The following is a 22,705-nucleotide window of genomic DNA, read 5'->3' on the forward strand; positions in this document are numbered from 1 at the left end:
ATATTTATTACAAAAGTGTGGAACGCCTGACGTCATCTTGATGTAATCAAAACTGTAATACCTAGAGCATTTCCTTTAGAAATTACATATATGAGAGGGTCTTATTGGCATCAAAATTATGGTTAGTGCTCTAATAAACTAAAATAAGGACATATTTTCTGAGTTTTCAAATAGCGAGAAAGCGCTTTTAAATTATTTGTTACCTTTATGTTTTTTTATCCAGTTGACCACTTGATTAAATTTTGCACTTAGGGGAGAGGATGTGGTATTACTTCCAGAACTGCAGACTTTGCAACTGGGGAACCAGGTTGGAGTTTCTGCTTCAGCTCGACATTCTGTGATTCTGATCAATTCACTTAGTCTCCCCATGTCTACAACCAAAATGAATTTGTTCTTGTGTGATGTAACCAATGCTCATGTAAAGCACTCCAATACCTGACAAGTCTGCACTATATAACACTGCAAAAACACAAAATAATAAGTGTTTTGCACACTTCTGTCATTGGGCTATATTTGGGCTACATCTGGGTGATTTTGGGCTACATTTGGGCTCTTTTGTCTCCGGTGGCCATCTTGGGAGATTTATTTGTTATGAAGTTTCCTAATTTCCTCATGTACTGCAGTCTCCTCAGTAGGAAATGCTTTCAGTTTTTTACTTTGATTCCATCATGAAGGTATTCAGATATGTCACACATTTGCCATATATTCTGAATGTTAGCACTCTAGTTGCTCATTAGATCACTGTAGTAAAACTACTGTTCACCATGGAAGTCTGCTCCTGGTATTAAAAGTGCATGTTTCAGTCTGCATGTCAGAATTTTTTAATGAAATAGAAGAGGATTTGAGAAGTCACTCAAAATGTGCCCTCATTTTCTTTCTTCAGCATTAATCATAATTTCTATGGCAAAATGAGCCTCCTCATTGTGTTCCTTTTTAAATTAAATGTTTTAAGTGTTACCAGTTTATTCCAATCAAGATGGCTTCAGGTGTGCCATACTTTTGTCATAATGAAAACAGTAAGCACTCTAGTTGTTTTTAAGAACACTCTGGGACATTCTGTCATTGGGCTATACTTGGGCTACATCTGGGTGATATTTGGGCTACATTTGGGCTCTTTTGTCTCTGGTGGCCATCTTGGCAGACTTATTTGTTATGAAGTTTCCTAATTTCCTCATTTACTGCAGTCTCCTCAATAGGAAATACTTTCAGTTTTTTACTTTGATTCCATCAAGAAGGCATTCAGATGTGTCACACATTTGCCATAAATTCAGAATGTTAGCACTCTTTTTGCTTATTAGATCACTGTAGTAAAGCTACTGCTCACCAGGGAAAACTGCTGCTGGTATTGAAAGTGCATGTTTCAGTCTGCATGTCAGAATTTTTTAATGAAATAGAAGAGGATTTGAGAAGTCACTCAAAATGTGCCCTAATTTTTCTTTCTGCAGCACTAATCATACTTTTTATGGAAAAATGAACCCCCTCATTTTGTTCCTTTTTAAATTAAATGTTTTAAGAGTTACCACTTCAATCCAAGCAAGATGGCTTCAGGTGTGCCATACGTTTATCATAAGTAGGACTGTTAGCGCTCTAGTTGTTCTTTGGAACACTCTGGAAAGCTGCAGTAGAACACAAAGGAATCAACTGACAGTCTCTGCCCTTGTTGGATGTACATGTTTTACTGAGAATGTCAGGCTTCATTCTCACATAACTGAGAAAGATAATGTGAATTTACAGAAAATAAGCTCTCAGTTTAGCTTATAGATCACCTTCCAAACCTCTGTGGGAAACGCATGAGAAAATATTTTTCTCTCAATCATGATATCCCAGCAGAAGGCTTTTTCACATGGTGAAATCACCTTAGAACATACCACAATTCCTAAAATGAGTATGGTACCATCAACAAATGATTTATAATGTAACTAAAGTCTTAAAACCTTCTATTAACTGCAATGCTTTTTAATGAGGTGCTATCATGTATATTGGTCCCAAGATGGCTGCCAACACTTCTTGGATGAAGTGCTGACAGCCAATCAGATCTCAGGATGAGATGTGTGGTTAGACTCCGCCCACATATATACATGATTTTACTTTTGATTTTCTCAGGAACTACTGAACAGATTGACACCAGACCTGCAAAAGGCACATCCCTGACCTGAGGACTACCTCTCTGCCAAATTTCAAGTAATTCTGTTCAGCCGTTCGGGCTGTACCTTGAACTAAAGGTCCCTATGGAAAATTGCATGGGGAAAACGCGTTTTGGGACCCCCCTTTTGTCTCAGCCCCCGCTTGACGAATCCCCCCGAGACTTTCAGGGTAGGAGCGGAGCAGAGCGCCCCACCTATTTTGAAAATTTCGCGAGGATTCGTCAACCGGCGCCAAAGTTATTCCAAATAGAATGTTGCGGATTTCCTATGGAAACACGGTCCTAACTATAACTATCTACTGGCAACCGCCAGTAGCTATATATATATATATATATATATATATATATATATATATATATATTTTATCTACTGTCCAGCTAACTATAACATGTGTGAAACCTATGGTTTTTTAAGTGAATATATATATATATATATATATATCTCACACGTACAATCCGGCGAAATCCCTTTCAGGTATAACGAAGGAATCACACAGGAGCCGTGGCCTCTATTTTTAGTGCAGATTTATTGCAGACACAAACGTCCGACGCGTTTCGGAGTAGGACACTCCTTCGTCACGGGCGAGTGTCCTACTCCGAAACGCGTCGGACGTTTGTGTCTGCAATAAATCTGCACTAAAAATAGAGGCCACGGCTCCTGTGTGATTCCTTCGTTATACCTGAAAGGGATTTCGCCGGATTGTACGTGTGAGAATTTTGGGGGTGGCTACCCCAGCCGTGAGCCCGCCGGAATAGAGGCTTGGGAATAGCTACAAACTCTGTGTTTATATATATATATATATATATATATATATATATATTCACTGAAAAAACCATAGGTTTCACACATGTTATAGTTAGCTGGACATTTTACTGATAAAAAACCAATGAAATTCCCCCGTTATAGTTAATGCAGGCAACTATAACTCACGCAACCGCAATCCTCTGCTGATGCTAATACTGTATTTAGACACTTATTTGCCCATGTCTTCTTCCATTAAATTTTAGCTATACATATATTGCAAATATTTTTTTTTCATAAAGACACATATGTCACCAGCAGAGGATTGCGGTTGCGTGAGTTATAGTTGCCTGCATTAACTATAACGGGGGAATTTCATTGGTTTTTTATCAGTAAAATGTCCAGCTAACTATAACATGTGTGAAACCTATGGTTTTTTCAGTGAATTTGCAAGGTTTTTTAAATGCTAATTCCTAACTATAACGTGTGTGAAACCTATGGTTTTTTCAGTGAATTTGTACGTTTTTTTAAATGCTAAGTTACTTTACGCCATTCGTGGCGTGCGCGCCCACTTAACGCAGTTCGTTCCGTGCGCGCACAGTGCGCTTTGTGCACCATGCGCGCACTGTGAGCACGCGGTGCGCTTCGCGCACCGTGCGCCCACTTTACGCAGTTAGTGCCGTGCACGCAGGGTGGGCACGCGGTGCGCTACGCGCACCGCATGCCCACGTTACGCTGGATGGGCCATGTACGCACGATGAGCTTCGCGCACCGTGCGCACATGGAGGACATATTATGCGCTTCGCTGTGAAAGGTAAGCTTTTACATTTTCGACATATCTAATATGACATGCACAAATGGTGCCCTTCGGGCACCATTTGCACACGGGGTGGGGAGAGTGGGGATAATTTTTTTTTTTTTTTTTACCGTACGCGTACGGTAAGCGTAATCGGCGATTTTTCGTAAAAAAATAAAAATGGATTTTTTCCTATGGGGGAACTGTGGGGACCCATTAATCAAGGCTAGGTGGTAAGGAGCTGTCTAAACAGTCCCATTACATGTTTTTGGCCTTTGTTTTTCCTCACCCCTTAAGAGTGCGAGAGAGAAAATGCCGGCCGCCGCTTCCTGGTTTCGAACGATTCGAATGTTTACTAAGATCTAACAGCCAATCAGAAAACGCGCTCGCGCACGTCACCGTATGCGTACTGTAAGCTTACCGTAAGCGCACCGTAAGCTGGCTCAGATATATATATTGATTTAAATGCTATTTTCTCAGGAACTACTGAACAGATTTACACCAGACCTACAAAAGGCACTTCCTTGACCTGAGGACTACCTCTCTGCCAAATTTCAAGTAACTCTGTTCAGCCGTTCGGGCTGTAGCTGTGTCTAAAGGTCCTATGGAAAAATGCATGGGAAAAACGCGTTTTGGGACCCCCCTTTTTTCTCAGCCCCTGCTTGACGAATCCCCCCGAGACTTTCAGGGTAGGAGCGGAGCGTAGCGCCCCATTAGCTTTGAAAATTTCGCGAGGATTCATCGACCGGCGCCAAAGTTATTCCAAATAGAATGTTGCGGATTTCCTATGGAAACGTGGTCCTAACTATAACTACCTACTGGCGACCGCCAGTAGGTAATATATATATATATATATATATATTCGCTCCAAACCGGGTTCCATGCATACGAAATAGGCACATTATATTATAGAATTGAATACTAAAGCCCCTATGGGCTTGAATATGGAAGAGGATCTGATAACACACTTATAGATTGTGTGGACAATTTTGTCAACAATATGAGAGTGCTGTTTGCTAAAATCTCTTTTTCTGGTTTTAACTATCGTTTATATATATAAAAAATCTTTTTATATTATTTTTATTATTTCGCACATTTTTTTCTCACAGGCAACTATACAGGATCAATAGATCTTTTTGTGTTATATTAGTCGATTTGACTAGAATACTGTTAAGGGCAGGGTAGGAATAGCGTCACAATATAATAGTATAATAAGTATAATGTATTTATTGCAAAGAAGAAGAGATATAGAATGAAATGGGACACAAATAGCTTTTTTTAAATTAAATTGCGACAATACATTGCAAGTTAAGGGTCAATGCTCACATGAGCCAGACCAAAATAGGAGATTTAATGGTATCTCTGGTGTATGTTAGCGACAATAACTTTATTGTTGTTCCTTAGCATACAATGGATCTAAGCCCACAGGGGCCAGATTACAGGAGGAGACTGAATGATATCTCTGTTGCGTGTCAACAATAATGTTTGTGTTATTGTCGCTCAGCACCCATGAGGGTTAAGGCTTTGACCCGTCTCTACACAATGTTCACCCACTTGGGTAAAAAAGGATATTTTCTTCATGTTATCCATTGAGATAAGAATGTGTGTTATTCAAACAGACGCATAAAGTTTTATTGTAACAAAAAAATGAACTACAGCAGTTCGTTCTATGATACATTTTTTCACTTATTTTTATATTGTTGATGCAGTAATAATCATTGTTTCAAATATTAAGTATGTGCATTAACCTGTTTATACAATTAATTGAATTAAGAAATGTTTGAAATGAAAGAACTACTAGTCTGTTGTTCAATACACTACGTTTGTAGTTGCATCACGTGATTATTTTCTAACGCACTGTGGTTTAAAATGGCCGATTTTAAAATAGTTAAACTATTGGTGAACAAGCCTGCTGGGCAGGCGAAACGCGTCCTTCCAAGCTGTTCTAATAAATTAATTGGCCAGAACAAGGCGTCGTCAATCTTTTTCGGTGTGAGAAAGAAAGAATCAATATATATATCTACTGGCGGTCGCCAGTAGATAGTTATAGTTACAACCTAGTTTCCATAGGAAATCTCAAAATTCTATTTTGAATAACTTTGGCGCCGGTTGACGAATCATCGCAAAATTTTTAAAACTAATGGGGCGCTCCGTTCAGCTCCTACCCTGAAATTCTCGGGGTGATTCGTCAAGCGGGGGCCGAGAAAAAGGGAAAAAAGGGGGTCCCAAAACGCGTTTTCCCCATGCATTTTTCCATAGGACCTTTAGTCGCAGCTACAGCCCGAACGGCTGAACAGAATTACGTGAAATTTGGCAGAGAGGTAGCCATAAGGTCAAGGAAGTGCCTTTTGCAGGTCTGGTGTAAATCTGTTCAGTATATCCTGAGAAAATAGCATTTAAAAGCATATCAATATCTATACGCGCGCACCGTGCGCGCACCCTGCCGTGCGCGAGCGCAATTCTGATTGGTTGTTAGATGTCGGTAAACATTAGAATTGGTCGAAACCAGGAAGTGTCGGCCGCCATACAATAGATATTGATATTGAAGTTTCTCGCCTTCCGATAGGCTGCTTGAAAGAGTCACAGGCATATTGCCTTCTGGGAAATGTAGTCCTCAACAGATGCAATGGACTCGGGGTACCTTCTGCATGCCCTCCAATGGGCCCCAAGGCGTGGTTGGTAACAATCCTCGGTGCTGTAGCCTCATGAATATGCCGGGTGTATCCTCAGCTCCATGCCCGCTGTGATTGCGGTGGTGCATTCCCCCACGGCGTGGGCTGCCGTGTAACATCATGCTCCAGTTTGCCCAAAGAACGGGGATGCACTCAGGGGAAAGTGTACATCCTGCCATCCATCACTCTCGGGCTGCCTCACCTGACGCGTTTCGGAAGTATATTCCTTTATCAAAGGCTTAATGGCACAAAGTTCACTGCTTGATTTACATCACACTTTTATTGATTTAAACACCTTCTGATATGCTGCTATGATGATTCACAGGCATATTGCCTTCTGGGAAATGTAGTCCCCAATAGATGCAACGGACTCGGGGTACCTTCTGCATGCCCTCCAATGGGCCCCAAGGCGTGGATGGTAACAATCCTCGGTGCTGTAGCCCCATGGATATGCCCGGTGTATCCTCAGCTCCATGCCCGCTGTGATTGCGGTGGTGCATTCCCCCACGGCGTGGGCTGCCGTGTAACATCATGCTCCAGTTTGCCCAAAGAACGGGGATGCACTCAGGGGACAGTGTACATCCTGCCATCCATCACTCTCGGGCTGCCTCGCCTGATGCGTTTCGGAAGTATATTCCTTTATCAAAGGCTTAATGGCACAAAGTTCACTGCTTGATTTACATCATGCTTTTATTGATTAAAACACCTTCTGATAGGCTGCTATGATGAGTCTCTTGCCTTCCGATAGGCTGCTTGAAAGAGTCACAGAGGTATATATTTATATATATATGTCCCCAAGTCACGAAGGGGTGGGAACAGGGAGTGTAAATTAAGACAGTTAGAAACTAGGATCATTTTGGAATTCGACAGTAAATGGCCTAACGGTTTGAACAATACAGAGGATATGCACAACTTCCTATGAATGGGCACACTATAATGACTCAGTAGAAATACCAAAAAGGGAAATATATGACAACAGAGTCTGGTCATGATCCATGTCTCATCTTTTTAATTATCATTAATAGTATTATAAGAGTATCTATACATAATAATTATAAAAAGATGTGCGTTGTAGAGATAAAAACAATATAAAGAAAACAACCTGTCGCCACCAACTCTCAAAGGAAATCAAAAAAACTATGACTAAATAGTTCGTTAGAACAACAAAAAAACCAAAGAATATATGTGTTTTTTTGAATATGTGCAATTTACAGTATATGCTTTTTAACAGTATTTTATATTCCGATACAACAATGGAATTTTACTGTTATTAATATTCGTAATTGTTTACATATTTATTAAACTGTAATTAATTTTATAAGGTATTTTATCTAAAGCACTGTATAATGAAATATCTTTGCGCATTTTGCACTATTTCTCGCACTTTTTTGCACATTTTGCACATTAATATTGTCTTTCTTGCTGCTATTGCACTTATGCACTTTCTTTTTCTGTCATGGTACTGGATTTATCCAGTTAGAAAATTCGTTTTATAATTCCAGGGATTTATCCTGTAATTGCAGTGATTGTCAGATATAAATATGTAAAAAGATATAAGAAAAACATATGCTGAATTAAGACTTGCATGTAAACATATTCCTATAATGGAGTCAGCTTACATTAGTGTCCATCGCAAGTCTTTCTACCCTGTTCATTACCATGTGACACGGAACTAGGGGAAGTGGGTGGTACACTTAAAACACACTTAAAAGTGGAAAGTGAAAGGTTAATTTGCATGTGATCAAGGGCTCTTGAAGCCCGAAACGCGTCGTGAGTGGGTTGTGATCTGCAATAAAAAACATCTGACCTGAAGTCCAGCGGGGTCCGAGTTTCCTTCTTCGCCGCCGTCGAGTGGAAGTAGCAGGAATTTCGAATTTTCCGATATATATATATATATATATACATACATACATATATATATATGTATGTATATATATATCTATATATACATATACACATACACTCTCTCCCTTCAAAATCATCCTTACCTGGGGAGGGGGCTGGTGGGATAATGCTAGCCTTTGTGTCTTTAACAAAATCAAAGCTGGGAAAACACAGCAGATGAAACATGTTCCATTGGTTTTAAATAAAACCTTGCAAAAAATATCTGCATTAGAATAGTCTAATATTTCCTCTAGACCTGACTAGAAAACGTTACTCGCCATTGCACCGCTGAGTGAATGAGCACCAAACTTCTGCATATCTGCTTCTATCTCAAACATACGATTTCTCACCCAACATGCTATTGTAGTTGAACTTACTGGATTGTAAGTTCTCACATATAAAATCAAGAATTGCGTTACCTCATCCTTTCTAAACTCTTCCATCCTAATCTCATACTCTTCCAAGCAGCGTACCACGCATAACTTAGGATGCCCATCAAATTTTGGATAGAATATCAAAGAAGACAAAGTCTTTGTTTGTCTTGATATTTGAAACAGTACACCATCTGGATTATAAAATCAATTACTCACTTCTAAAGCTCGGACATCTGAAAAACTCCTCTAAATTATATTAAGCATAACAATGTTGCCAAGTTACAAGACAGCTATCGTAAAGATAAATACTTACTTGCAGGCCAACTCTCCAATAACTGAAATATCAAAATCACATCCCACAAACAAATATACCCAGGTCTAGGTGGTCTCTGTAACTTAATGCCTTTTATCCCTCTACAAATTAAGGAATCTTTTCCCACTGAGCAACCTCTTACAGGAGCATTGACCTTGCCACCATGGCAGACCTATAACAATTAATTACCCTATAACTCATGCCTTTTTCAAATAAAAAAAAGATAAGAAATGTGTAAGTTCTATGGCAAAAGCTTCCAAGGAATCCAAGCCCCTCTCCAAGCACCAACATACCCATTTTTTTCTATGCTCTAACATAGAGGCTTTCTAGTACCTGGTGCCCAAGACTCCTTTAGTAATTCCTCAGCCTGTTGCAAAAGGCCTGCAAAATGCTTTCCTCTCCTGAAATCTTCCAGGAAAGGCGGCTCAGAGCCCCTTTCATAACCAAAGGATGCAACTCCTCTTCTGGCCCTTACAGAACTTCTTCTGAATCCGGAATCAAATAGGATTCCTCTACCACCAACTCCAACAACCCTGGAAACCAAGGTTGAGCTGTTAAAAAAAGAGTGACCAGAATTACCGGACATCTCTGCCTTCTCACCATCAACAACAACTTCTGTGTAATAGGAAAAGGAGGTTATGCACACCCTCGAACTACCTACCAGTCCTGCTGAAATGCATCCACTGCTTCCGCTTGGGGATCTGGCCTCCAACTGCAATACTGGGTTATTAAAATGTCAGCCTTGACGCAAATAAATCTATCTCCAGGGGATAGCACACTTGCTGTATTCTCTGACATACATTTCAAATCTCCTTTGCAAACTGAGTCAGATTCATGAACCGACCGCCAAAACATTGTCCATTTTCAACACAGCATTGTAATTTTTTTTTACCACCTTCCTAATACTTTGCAAAGCAAAAAGTCCTGCTCTTATCTCCAAACCATTTATGTGCTTGAAACCCTCTTTCCATGACCATCTGCCACCTGTCTCTTGTTGACCTACGTAAGCTTCCCAACCAAAAAGGCTTGCATCTGTCTCTAGCACATAATCTGGACAGATCACAAAAAATGCCCAGCCATTCCAGGCATCTAGATTGTCTAACCACCAAACCAATTCCTCCTAGGCCTCCATTAAAACCTGAATCTGGTCCCCATACTATAATCCTCTCCTCAAACCTTCCAACTTCAATCTTTGCAGAGCTCTGTAATGAAACGGTCCTGGAAAAACCATTGAAATAAAGGATGAAAATAAACATATTACTCTCGATAAAGTTCTCAGTGAAACAGACTGGCTCTTCAAACTTGCATGACCTCTGTCTTTATCTTCATCACCTTTTTTTCTGGTAAACTCAATGTTGCAAGCACTGTATTAATCTGAGACCCAAGAAACTCCAACTCCTGACAGTGTTGCAACACTGGCTTTTCCATATTGATCAAAAAACCTAGAGATTCCAGGAGACCAGATACTAAATGAAGTTGCTTTTTCAACTCCTCTTGACCTCATGAAATGATCAAACAATCATCTATATACATTATCATATGAATCCCCTTTTGTGGAAAAAGCTGCTTCTGCTCTAAACACCTTTGTATAACACCAAGGTGCCGTTGCCAGACAGAAAGGAAGAAAAGTAAAGTGATAAAGGTCTCATAACCACCTGAACTAAAGAAACTTTTGACTCTCCTTCGCCATTGGAATGATAAGTTATTCATCTTTCAGACCCAGTGTCACCATCCAGTCATTCTGTTGAAAAATATCTCTCAACAGATGGAGACCCTCCATCTTGAAATGTCTGCAGACCAAATACTAGTTCAGATTTCTCAAATTTATCATGGGTCACCAGCCCTTGTCTTTTTTCTTGACCAAAACAATTGTATTCACAAAGGTCACTTCCTCTTCTGACATGCTCTCCATTGCCCCCTTCTTTAACATCTCCTGTACCTCGGCCAAAACCAACTTTTGTTGGTCTTCCTGAAACACAATTTGTCTTGGTTTCACCATCTGTACAGGTAATACCCTGAAGTCTATTGTGTACCCTTTATCTATCTAAAACCCATTGATCTCTTGTTAAAATCCTCCAATTGTTTACAAACTTCTGTAACCATCCCCCAACCTTTTTTGGGGTAGAACCAAAAACTGTTGTCATACTTACCTTGAGACCCTTGGGAAAACTGTGCCCTTCCTCTGGCCTGGTGATTCCTGCCACCTCTTCCTCTCGGAGGGTAAAATCCAGTGGCGGATTGAAACTATCTAAATGAACCTCGTCCTTGTTACTGATATTGGGACCTTGTAAATGACCTGCCAGAGAATAGTCCCCTTGCTCTGGCCCAATCAAAAGCACGGCCACCAACTATTCTCCTCAGTGAGAAATGAGCCTTATCAAGGCTGGTGAACATAGAGACGTACTTTCCTACTTCCTTCACCAGTCTCCAAACAGATACCCTTTTGGGTCCTCTGTTGGTTCCTTCTTTGCAAAGTCCCCAAGCTTAGGACTCATCTGCATTAAAATCACCTTCCTCCTCTCTGCCATTAAAGCAGCATTAGTGTTTCCTAAGAAACATATTGCTCTCTGCGAACAGCCACACAAGCAAATCATTGTCCACCTGGACCAATTTTTGTCTTGGCCTCTTCAGCCATAACTAAAATTCTGGCTAATGGACCTATTACATCCAGTAGCCTATCCTGACACTGCTTTGGTGCCCTCTCCAGACCTTTCCTGGGATCAGATACAAATTTAAATAAAAAATGTATTAGGCCTGATATCCAATCAGGTGTTACACAGGCCTGGTCATCTACTACTGGAAGAAAGCACTCAGCCCTCATCATGGCCCTAGACTCCTTTTCATCCATAATTCAATCAAATCAGCCACATGTGGCATTGGCCACCAATCCACGCTTCTGGGATGCCTGAACATGTCTGGGCGGAACAGGTCTATCCCCGGTGGATCCTTAACAATCCCTCCCTCCTTCCTTGCTTTCTCTATTTTGGCTTTGTCCTGAATCTCAACCCTGAATGTGGGTGACTGTGCAAAAGGCAGCCTCTGTGCGTGCACTTCCACAGCACAACTACTCATAGAAGCCTTGCGCTGAGTCAGTTATTGCCGTGCCTCCAAAACTAAATAAACGTTAAGAATGCCTAATCTAAATTTAAGTATAAGAGTAAACAAGTGTTACCATATCATTCTGCAAAAAGGTTTCTCAAAATACAATTTAACTAATAATAAACCTATAAGATGAAATTATAAATCCCATAAACTGGGAGAAACAACAATTAACAAAAATACACATATTACTAAACAAAATACTTTAACACAAAACAACTTTTTAATTTAAACAATAATAACTTATAAAGGCCTAACTTTAAAGAAATTATCCACATAAGATAGTTAGCTGTCAAGGAGTACCAAACAAAAAAAGAGGAAGATGGCTGCTGGTTTGGGACTTATATAGACTCTAGTGACATTCTGGTTCTGGCATTTTGATGTGTGGTTACTGTTTTCTTTGAAGTGCTGCAATGGAGTGGCAATAAAAGTCTTCTGCATAATGCTAGCCTCAGGGCTTGACATGAAATACAGCACACTGTTGATTTTAGAATTGGAAAATTTTTATCCCTGGTGATTGGAGAGGGGGCCAGCCAATGCTGGAGAATCATGATCTAAAGTATCCCTACAGGAGCGCGACGGCTCCTTGGACATTACAGTAGGACCACTGGTACTCCACGTGCTATCACATCCACTATTTTAGGGGTGGGAAGGGAAACGATCCCTTTTCTTTTAATAACCCTCACCCACTCTTAGAGTGGCATGCTTCATCATCGGGTTCACCCTGATTCCTGAAGGTCAGGGTGGGCTCAACCGTATTCCAGGGAGCACTTGTGAAGATAAGGTGTAAGGGGGTACAACTTTAAAGATAAAATTCCTCACCTACTCCTAAAGTATCCTTTATTAATGGAGTTGGTGGGAAGAAAATAAAATATATTATCTGGTATGAGGATATGATGGTCTTATGACCCTAGTTCACCAATGTGTTTCAGCCCTGTTCTATCGGCCTGTGTGATGTCCTAGGCTTTCGTCAGGGTGTGTAGCGAAGAGGTCACTCCCCCAACGACATGACTAATGTGTAGTACTTTGTTAATGGCATGCAAATAGGATGCACAAGGTTTGCAACGTACGTACTTGCCACTTGTTGGGAATTACATGTAACGAGAACAATTGATGCAACCATGGTTGGTGATTTATACCAGTAAAGTCCCTGGGGTACATTCAGTCTTAAAGCTCATAAATTACTGTATGTAAGTGATCATATCATAGTTTGTGATCTCATTCATACATTCATACACATGCATGCAGTGATGCATTAATCCACCATATTGACCATCATTATATTTACATATAGTGCAGTGACATACCAAGAGTGTTTGTGCTGTCAAATCATGCCTGCTGGTTACGGCCCACTTGTGAATTCATAACTCTCATTAGAATCATCCACCTTGCTTGATCACCACATAAAAGAATGTATTACAAAACAGAATGTTTTTTGTGAAATTCGGCATAAGAAACTCACACAACTGGAGTGGAAAAAATGCTCCCACGGGGCATGGGTGATAGCCCTTGTAGTCATACTCTATAGGGCTTGGGGAAGTAAAATTGCAATATAAGTAAAAGGTCCGTCCTAAAGGTAAAATGTAGCATGAACAGAACTCCTAGTGACCAATGAACCACGGATCTACCTTGAAGATCCCTTGTTTAGAAAAGAATGGTCTCTCATCACCTGGCGATGTACATGAGATTGGTTGATGCTATTTATTGATACTGCAAAACGCTTATCCGATGCCTTTCTTATCAAAATTAAGACATGTGAAGATGCACTTAACAGTCATATGCAGATCACCAATTCCAAAAAGAACTTGGTAGAAATCAACAAATAAATTACAGAACATAAAGATTTCCTATTGCAAATCAAAATCATCAAACTCCAAAAAGACCTAAAAATATTCTCACATGAACGGGTCCATCCCTACATCAAAGATGACTACAACAAGAAAAAGGAGTTCGATACTGACTCAACAGGAAGGAGTGACCCTGGATCTACATCCTCCAAAATAGATGACTGGCCAAGCAACAACCTCAACTTCAATAAAAACTGGAGAGAAAGACGTAGACAACAAAGAGGAAGTCTTCTCTATGCCACCTACTGCCAACCACAATTGATGTTTTGGCCAGGTAATTACAGCCCCCAACCACATAAAGGCCCTACAACACCACAGCAAATACCCTTCTTGAACCCTAACCAAAACGTTTTAGAGAGAGGCGGCAGGAGAAGGAGTAGAGGATGAAGAGGAGGAAAACGTGTCCAATGGAACAACAACAACCTGGAAGGAGTCAACACATGGAGCCGGACCCAGGGCATGCAACAACTAGGCCCGAGCAATCAATGAATTTGGTTGGCAACCTCTTGAATGAAGTACTGACAGAAGACAAAATTAACAGTCCTGAATAAAGGTCTAGGATTCGTCCCTACTACAGACCTAGACAAATACAAGTTAAGATGTGAACTGGCGGAATTTTTTTTAGAAAAGTCGGTATTAAGGTATTCATTCAAAACAAGCCCCCAATAGATACGACTGAAAGTCACACCACACTGAAAAAGAAATCTAGCTTTAATCCTTTACCTTCAACAATACCCCCTGAAGTGTGGGCCTTTGAAGAGGCAGTAATTAAAGATATAGAGACATATCGGGACAGTGTGCTATTGGACTGTACTCTCACTAGAGGGCCGTAGTAGAGGAGTTTGACCCAGCCACAAAACTTGGGGCCAAAGCCCAGTTTGTCAAGGACTGTGAAGAGGTAATTCCAGCCGATGCTGTCAAACGCCATCTTGGCATCCGATGATAGGAGCACAACCGGACCTGTATGTGGTGCATTAGTCATCTACAACCCCCCATAGAGACGCCTCAGTTTGTGTTGGGTTTCTCTATATGGAATAAAGCCAGATTGGTCCACTGTGGTGATCACCCCCAGCAGCCTGGTAACCAAAGCTTTTACAAGAACCTTAACTTCCAAGGTAAGCAACAATATAGGTCTGTATGAATTGCATTCCACCAGTGGTTTATCATTCTTGGGAATAACTACGATAATGGAAGTCCTCTGATCCTCCGGGAAGCTTCCTTCCCCTTGAGCCATTTGGAACAAATCTAGCTTATGCTCTGCAACCTAATCTGCCATGCATTTATATAATTCCCCCGTGAGGCCGTTGGATCCCACTGCTTTCCCGGACTGTAGGTCCTGTATTGCCTGAGCTATTCCCTCTGCAATTAAGTCTTCCTCTACAGTTTCCCTATCTTCATCTGGGGTGTTGGAGGGTTAGGTCCTTTAGGAGGTCGGTACAGTCCTCTCCAGACATGGTAGTCGTGGAGGTGAATTCCCCCTCATCGTACAAAGCTAAACTTTCTGCAACTAGTCATCTGGAGCATTCCATCGCTGTCTCGGATCTCCAGGAAACAATTTCGCCCCTTGTCTAACCATGCAAGCAAATTTGTTAGCCTTATCACCTATGTCATGTAGGTGGCACTGGGTCACCAATGCCCAAGCATGCTTGCGTGTTGGTGACCCAGTGCCACCCAGTCCCGTAGCTCATGCTACTTGAGGTTTAGCTAGTGGTGGAGTTTGAGGTCAGCCGTCCCCCCTGCTAGGAGGCCTTGCATTTTATCTTCAGATCTTTCCTTTTGCTGCCAATCAGGGCTTGTGCATGACCATGGATACCAGCCTTAAAGGCTTCCCAAAGTATACAAGCAGAGTGAACAGTACCCTTGTTTTTCTGAAAATATTGGTCTGCCTTTTCTCTTGGTTCTATCCAGGGCACAAGTCCTAAAAAAGAAGTGGGGGACTCTCCAAGTTAGGTGGTGTCACAGGAAGTGACATCGGGAGAAGTGACATCACAACAGGAAGTTACATCTCAACAGGAAGTGACAAAGGAAGTGATATCACATGTGCAGCAGGTCTATCATTTGCACGTATTGCAAGATTTAACAATTGAAGCTGCTCAGTACTTAAGCCTGTGGCTGTCTGGAGGAATTAACAGCCCAAATATGGATGAAGTTTGGTGTACAACTACATTAGTCAAGCCACTAAGTGCTGTAAGCAAGGCATACTAACACATGGCATCATGAAAAAAAGTAGAGTTTTTAAGTGAGTTGTAAAAAAAACAAAAAAAGCCACAAGCTAGATACTACAATTGTGATTATCAAAACTATAAAATGTATTATGCTACCTAGAAGACCACATTTAAATATACTGACAAGTTTAATACACTGTGACCATGATAAAAAAATGCAAGGTGACAACGTAAAGTTTTAACTCGATACTCTGTACATTTGTTGTTGCAGACATTATGGGACGTTATATTGCCACAGGATGTATGACCATGGAAAATTAGTAATTAGTGAGACCGCTGATATCATTGAAAACCATCAATTAAAAAACACCCATGTGTCTGCATATCTTTTATTGTGCTGGGCTGTAGGATCTACCTTTCTAGACTGAGTATCTGTCCAAGGGATATGCGGAAACAGAAGCGAGGAGGCCATATAGGTGTTATATTGAGGTAGGTTTATTTCAGTTAATGAATTTAGTGGAACCACTGGTGGCGTCTTGGTCACCCTGTTCTTCTACTTCTTCTTTCTCCTAGGTGTTCCGGCTCTCTGGAGGGGTCCCAGGAAGCTTGTGAAGAGGAGCAGAAGAATAAGAGGATGGGTAAGTAAATGGGGTATATTGCAGAATGCTGGTACAAATCCAGTCACCACACCAGGGTGGAAAGCAGCTTAGGAAGAGAAGGAGAAGAGAGAGAAAATAAAAAATAGTTCTTGTCTTCTTGTGCCCAGATCCTTCCTTTCAGTCAGTACCCGGGATTTATCGCTAGGGCTCTTTTCCCTCCCTTGTAGACTGTGCAACCTAGTAATTGTGGGGGAGTGACACTTTGGGGGAGGTAAACGAAGAAAAAAAAGTTATGCAGTAACCATTCCCTTCTCTCTCTCTCTGTTAAGGCTATGGAAGAGAAGAGAATGGATATAAATGTGGGGGGAGAACAAACTATAACGCCGTACAACCAGAGGGAGCCAAGAAAACCCCAAACACAACAGAAAGAAAATAGACCACCCGCTCATCCCCAACCTTTCTTCCAACCTCCCCAAGTATGCCCTCCCCTGCATCACGGACTGACTCTGCTGCAACTCTCATGAGTTGCGGCGGCTCCTGGGCCTCCACTCCGGTGGACCACCTCTCCTCACACAACTCATCGGGAGATCCCTCGGTCTTGCCGTCCGTTTCTTGTGGCTCTTTGTTTCTTGCGGTTGTCTCTCTCTGGGGGATATCGCCTTCACGTGCCCCATGCCCGAAGTGTGTTCCTTCTGCTTCCTCCTCTGCTCCTTTTCTCCTCCTACGGAGTCTTCGGATTGGTTCCTCGTCCGCCCATTCTTGCTTCTTTACTGTGGGGATGAACGATAGTCCATCTTCACTGTTTGATCTCCGTTCCAGCCTCTATGGACGTCATCTGGACCAGAAAGTAGTGCAGACCAGAGCGGTGAATTAACAGGTAGGTCAGAGTTGGGTGGGGGGGGCTGTCTTCTCACAATATCATCTGCATGGCAATAAGCAATCACCATCCTGTTGACATATGGCATTAGATTCCAAAGTGGCAGAGGAGGGCCCATGAGGTTTATAAACATTAATGAGGAAAGGCGTCCGATACTGAGGCAGTTTTGTATGGGTGACATCAAGTTCATTGTGCTGAACCCCCTTTCGCAGTCCCTTGAAGTCACAGGAATTGTGTTTAAAGCCCACAAAACAGGTTGCAGTTGCTCTGGAATCTCATTACCACCATTATCAGCATAGTCTCTGAAGCCTTCAGACATGACTTTATAATTAAGAGAGAATCTCCTGCACAGGATTTGCAGTTTCTCCTCACCTTCATACCATGGTCTCTCAATGCTGTGTGGCCACTTGTGTGGGTTGTTAACATCTATCTCTGATGTAAACACTACAAATTCATCTGTGCGAGATAATGTGGCCGACCTATTGCTTGCAGACTGTGCATACAACCTGGAGCGCAAGCATCTGTCAGATTTTGATAAAACTGGGGCAGGTATATTTTACCTGGCCACATGAGTCCTCCCAGCTGACTGGCACTCCTCTAAATAAGCCACTCTCAATAGTGTGTTCAGCTTCCTTCCTGTGACTCCCTGGGAACTCCTTAAGCTTTTCAATTGCCCTTACTGAACGATTTACTTCATCCCTTTGCAGTGCTTCTGACAGTGTTCCCATTTCATGAACCGCATCTGCAACACCAGCTAGATTCAGCAAAACAAAAAATTGGAAGATGTCAGGATTTTATTCAGCCCACTGAAAGTAGACTGGTGTTTGGCATCACAAGAAGTTCCTAAGCTGTACTGAACAAAATGCTGGTGAAGGGCTGGGTATGACTCCCACACTGCTCATATTGCCTTTTGCTAGAAGCAATCCACTAAACTCTTTCGCACATGCACAGAGCTCCCGCTGAATTTTGGGAGACTTGTGGTACGCGGCATACAGTTTTTCAAAAAATGATGCAAGGTGTTTAAGGCCTGGCACTGTATCAACTGTGTCCGCTACACTGAACTCAAACCAGAGGCAGAGACAGTGCCATTTTACAAGGCAAGGGTATTTACAACATAGCCTCTCCAAAACACCAGTTTCTCCCAAGCATTACACTGGCACCATCACTTCACACCCCTATCCAATTGTCTGCAAGGAACTTGTTGCAAAACCCATGTTTTTCAAGACATTTCAACAGTGAGGACTCAATACACTCTGCATCTCCCCTAGGCAACTCAAGCAAGTCAAGGAAAAAGTTGAGGGGCTCTTTTCCATTGATTGCAGCACAGACATAAATAATTAAAATGGTCATGGAAGAATGGGTTGTTGACTCATCAATGTAAACTGAGATTTTTGGAGCTTGTTCAACGATGCCAATGCGAAGCTTTCTCCGCATTTCATTAGCAATGCAATCGGTTATCTGTGCTGCAGTGAATTTACAGTGCAGAATCAAGCCCATATCTGACTCGTTAGCAACCTGCAAGGCTACTAAAACTGGAAAGTCTGAAAAGAGGCGATTATTTTTTACACAAAAGTAAAGCGTGTGAAACACCATAACTGTAGAAGCATAGCAATGCCTCTTCTGCTCCAGGACAGTTGACTGCAGTACCTCCTTCGTGGATGCAGCTTGGATATCACATGCATTAGAATGCGCTTCAGAAATGTTATGCTTATGGATTTTTTTCCGCAGTGAGGTTAACTGGCTAGCTTTTGTTGGGTCAGATGCAATGCTCCCAGTGACCCATTCTCTAGACATACCCACAACCTCTGATGCTCAATAATAGCTTAACCTCACTGCATATGTTGCAGCCAAGGCGGCCATTTTCACTGCTTAGCCATGGATGCTTTTCTTTAAATTGAGCCCACTGTATGTGGTCCCAACACTCTGGCAAGCTGGTATCCGTTTCAAAACTGGCGCCCGCATCCTGGATCTTTGTTGTAGAGTCTTCTAGTGGAGAACGTTGAATCGATCCTTGGCTTGACATCATACTCTCTGAATCTTGTGCAGGTACATCTTTCAAGCACTGAGCTGTATTAGGCTACTTTCAGAATCGAACCGTGATCTCTTGTTCGCATTTGTAAAGAAATCCATGATGATCGATTTGCGTTTGCTTATTTCTGTAAAAATCAGAAAGTATAGGATCAGCTATATTTTTTGCATTTGTCACTCTCATATTCACTGATGGTTGGTGAGGAGAAAAGAAAAAAAATACATAATCGCAAAGTTACTTCCACAAATATTTTTAGCATGACTGGGCCTAGGTGAGATACATTGCACTTAGAAAAATGTTTGTGGCCAAGAAAGAAATTGTTTAATCTGCCCAATGAGCCACCCATCCAGGTGGTAATACAATAAAAAAAAGAGAAAGTCACAAAATGCCCTTTTAAAAAAGAAAAATTCCCTCAATTAGCAATTAATGATCTTCAAATTTACTGGTGCAATATTGCTCATTTTGTTTCCAATGTAATGTATGAACATCACATTACAAAGATTTGTGGTCATAAATGAACTAAACATTTTCTGGCAAGGAGTACCAGTGCTTTTTACCTCTCGTGGCTACCACTGTTGCAGCCTCCATGCTAGGGATAGAAAGTAAAATGTCCTGTCTGGCAGCAGCTGGCTGTGCGACTTCCTGGTGATCGGTGTTGTCTCCTGGGTGTGCCTGGGACCCGACGCGGCCCTGCTGTGTTGCAGGATGGACCATGGTAGGGGTGAGCAGGACAAATGCAAGGCAGGGAGCTCTGTTGAATAGGATGGGTCCCAAGATACTGTCTGTAAGCTGTGGCCCAAATAAAATACTACACATTAGGCAACTGTAAGCATTTTCATAGTTGAAGGAATGGTGGTATCCTGCTGCCATGGTCCTTCATTCTTCAGGAAAGAATTCTGAGGTATTCCATAGATTGCCATAATCTTGAGCACCCAAATTTTAATATTTGAAGAGGTTAAAGCGCTTTTGTATGTTGACAGAACAGCAGATTGCCTTTAATGACAGCATTGAGACCTTTGAAAAGGGATCATTTTTAACCCTAAACTTAGAAACCTCCATGCTTCCTTGCCCTAACAGCAATTCCACTAGGGAACTAAGAGGAAAGTCAATTGGAAAGGTCATGCATGATGTGCGGAGGAGAATTGGTCAACTGCGAAGCAAAAGATGCAGTTCTCAAGCTATGTTACGTGCTTGTAAAGTGCAGCTGCACAAAATGGGTTAAAATAATTCCCATGAAAGGTAGGTATGGTGCATTTCAGTTAGGATGGTCTTCCATGTCGCAAAGTGATGAGATAATGGTGCATAACTCGAATTAATGCAAATAACTACCAAGTTTTCAGGATGCTTATGTGTGACATTTCCATGGTTTCAGTGTACTTACGAGTGACATTCAAGGACCAAATGTGTGACACTTAGAGTGACACTTTCCACTCAGTGAAAACCAAGCTGCAAAGTGCAAAGCAATAGATATCAGCCATATTGCACCCTTTTGAGCAATGAGAAGCTCTATAATATTTTAAAACTGCTGCAAAACACCTGAAATAAAAAGTTGTGTTTCATACCATGTTCACACATTCAAATGCAATCTATAGTAGGAAGAAATTGAGTAAATACTGATTAGCCTACACATGCTTAAGCAAGGAAAATGTAACTTTCTAAAAGCCAGCCAATTAAAAGCTATCCTAAAGTACCTATGCTCCATGGGAGGGTTGAACTAGATTGGCAAGTCGAGACACAAGTAAGAAGCAGGCAAATGAGTGGTACAGTAAAGTCAACCAATGGTAAGCACTCGGCGGGCTCGAAGTCATTGTTTGTTTTTGGTAAGCACAATGTCTTGCAAGAGACATTGCATGTGTTGTCTGGCAGGCTCGACAGAACAGGTAACTCCCACACACAGGGGGAGGAATAGCCATGGGTAGCGTCCCTCTGTGCCACACAGTCAACTCATTAACAAGGAGAAGGGCAGAGCCCTGTGGTACCTCCCCACCCCTCAGGAGGAGGCATAGGCCTGTGGGTCCCCCCACCCTCTCAGGAGCAGGCAGAGCCCTCTAGTATCTACCTATATTGGAGTTCAGGAGAGGGGTGGAGGTAGCATGTAAGTGGAGAGGTGGAGAAGGCATCTGAAGTTAATTGAGGAACGAGAAATGCCAAGACAACAGCAGGGTAAAAGGAAAGAGTGAATGTGTGAGGAATGGTGGCGGGTTCTCTGCACTCTGCGGCTCTCACAGGAGCCTCTCAGCATGCACCCCAGGACACAGACCAACCACTGTTAGGTGAGACCCTGAGGCGGATGTATTTCGAGTTCCTCTTATATGTTATAATGAAATAAAAGGAGGGATATTGAAATAAAACAGTTGACCAGGGTCACACAATTTGGTCAAAAAGAGAATCCAGGATTCATCCCAGGTTTTCTGGTTTCACATTGCGTAATTGCGTTCAGCCACTAAATATACATGCATTGCTTCTCCTACTTTACACCTCCCGCTGGCATTAGTGTGGCCCTCGGTCACACCAAAGACCAAACTTTACAGTCCCTGGGAAAATGCTTGCTCTATGCTCTAGGCTTACTGCTCTAAAACTAATGTTCTAGCCTGACTGCTCTAAAACTAATGTTCTCCAATCATAACATTTGGCCTTGAGACGGCCTTCCCCAAAACTGACAGACCTTTCTCCCCCATTCTCCCCTTATGATTTCTCCTATCAAACATGTAATTCTTACTCTGAATCTGGCAATCTTAATCACCCTCCTGCCTTGGGTAGCAGACTGGGTTGCCGCACCCATCCGCCTTCCGGGCAACACCTACTGTTTTCTAATGCTATGTTTGCACAGTACTCTTGTTATTGGAATCTAGAACTTATGTTTGCTTTGAAACCTAAAACTAAAGGATTACTTGAAAACATGAGTAACAGGATGAATTATTTGATGTGGAATGACCATCAATTAACGAAAACTAATGTGACAACGAGATCCACTGAACCACTTAATGTGGTATAATTACTGAAAACCCTGTCTTATTTTAATGCATCTAAAGAAACATCTGTGTGGCAAGCACGTATTTATCTTAAGCCCTATTCAAATGACGAGACTTGGGAATGTGCACTGTTTCGTCAAGCTTTATCTACAATGAGTTTTGAACACAAGCACTCGTGCTATACCAAACAATA

The sequence above is a fragment of the Triturus cristatus genome, chromosome 5_1 (genome assembly GCF_964204655.1).
Source record: "Triturus cristatus chromosome 5_1, aTriCri1.1, whole genome shotgun sequence".
NCBI classification, from domain to species: Eukaryota; Metazoa; Chordata; class Amphibia; order Caudata; family Salamandridae; genus Triturus; species Triturus cristatus.